This window comes from Octopus bimaculoides, chromosome 26, assembly GCF_001194135.2.
Source record: "Octopus bimaculoides isolate UCB-OBI-ISO-001 chromosome 26, ASM119413v2, whole genome shotgun sequence".
NCBI classification, from domain to species: Eukaryota; Metazoa; Mollusca; class Cephalopoda; order Octopoda; family Octopodidae; genus Octopus; species Octopus bimaculoides.
This window is the reverse complement of record NC_069006.1, coordinates 26,262,613-26,264,396: the sequence shown is the minus strand read 5'-3', so window position 1 is coordinate 26,264,396 and position 1,784 is coordinate 26,262,613. Positions and strand designations below refer to the sequence as shown.

Below are 1,784 nucleotides of genomic sequence, written 5' to 3'. Positions count from 1 at the left end.
CCTCACAGAGCATTGTATCATAAAATGGTAGGTACCGCGTGTATAGTAGAATAATCTTTTCTGCTACAAGGCCTGAAATATTGAGGGAGGGGTCCAGTCGATTAGATCGACCCCAGGACGCAACTGGTACTTAATTTATCGATCCCGAAAAGATGAAAGGCGAAGTCGACCTCGGCAGACGAAATACTGCTAAGCATTTCGCTCGGCGCGCTAACGTTTCTTATTTCTTTATTGGCCACAAGGGGTTAAACATAGAGAGGGCAGACAAAGGGATTAAATCGATAATATCGACTCCAGGTGCGTAACTGGTACTTATTTAATCGACCCCGAAAGGACGAAAGGCAAAGTCGACCTCGGCGGAATTTGAACCCACAACGTAGCGGCAGACGAAATACCGCTAAGCGTTTCGCTCGGCGCGCTAACGTTTCTGCCAGCTCGCCGCTTTGGGTGAATCGTAGGATAATGGGAGAATGGCAAAGAATTAACGTCGAAGGGTGCGCGACAGCTTGGACAAGTCCGGTCGCATGTTCGTTTTCTTGCCGAGAAGTTGCACGTTTAAATTAATTCAAAATTCTTAAACTAAAACCAATTTTTTTCACAATAACATTTTTCTTACAATATAATCAAATAACTTCGATCTCAATTTGTTTTCAAAACTAATAACAAAGTGGTTCATTGTACGATGAGGTTATCCAACATTTTATGTCTCAAAGAAGAATAACACTTACATAGAAATAACTGAAGTAAAATTTTATGCTTTCTTATTTTTCAGCGTAAGAGAATTATGGCTTAGTTTAGAATGCTGACAATTTATAGGGTATTAGAAATTCAATTTAAGGTGGTGAGCTAGCAGAAACGTCAGCACGCCGGGCGAAATGCTTAGCGGTATTTCGTCTGTCTTTACGTTCTGAGTTCAAATTCTAGCTTTCATCGTTTCGGGGTCGATAAAATTAGTACCAGTTACGCACTGGGGTCGATGTAATCGACTTAATCCCTTCCCTCGAGTTTGAGGCCTTGTGCCTATAGTAGAAACGATTATATTTGTATCCCAATTGAATTAGGTTACCGTTATTTACGTTTTGGATAGAAATACACAGTTTGTATGCCTGATTTGAGTAATACTAATGTTAGTCCATAGTATGGTCGGTGTGGCCGTACATCCAATGACAATAATCCCCATATTCCAATGCCACACACACACTCACATGTTTAGACTTACATGTAAACTGACATTTAAGGAGTTACTTCTTGTATTGTTTCAGCGTTTTTGGGGTTGGTGGGATTCTGAAAGCTACTTGTAGGGGATTGTGGATCCGCGTCTATCGTCTGCACTGCTGCACAGAAACATGCAAGTTTTGAAAGATATATAGTTATTTGGGGAAGGCGGGGGTTGTGTGTGTGTGTACGCGCGCGCGTGTATGTTTGTGTGTGTGTGTGTGTGTGTATGCGTGTTTCTGTTTTTTCAACATATAGAAAACGTAATACAGACCTCTAAAACGACTTTTACAATGAACAAGAGAAGGGGAGGAGAAAAGGTTGTTGTTGAGAGAGAAATACAGTGAGTGAGTGAGTGAGAGGAGAGAGAGAGAGAGAGAGAGAGAGAGAGAAATTCGTCATTATATAAGAGGGAGGAAAAGGAGATGGATCTAAATATACGTCATAATGTATTTTTAGAAGTGGGAAGAGATTGTTGTTGAAAGAGAAAATAGTGATATATATATATATATATATATATATATACATGCATATATGGGTACAGGACGTCACCAATGGTACAAATAACA

At 40.1% G+C, this 1,784-nt stretch overlaps 1 protein-coding gene across 3 annotated transcripts in view; it reads right to left on the bottom strand.

Moving 5' to 3' along the window:
• Positions 1-1,573, bottom strand: part of LOC106882123 (placenta-specific gene 8 protein) — a 7,893-nt gene extending 6,320 nt beyond the window's left edge. The window contains exon 1 of one of the 3 annotated variants that reach the window (XM_014932684.1): positions 1,490-1,573. The gene's annotated coding sequence lies outside the window, so the exon portion shown is untranslated. Of the gene's footprint in view, positions 1-1,219; positions 1,428-1,489 lie in introns of those variants that run through there. The other 2 variants (XM_014932683.2, XM_014932682.2) reach the window with 2 other exon arrangements.
• Between the last annotated feature and the right edge of the window lie 211 nt (positions 1,574-1,784).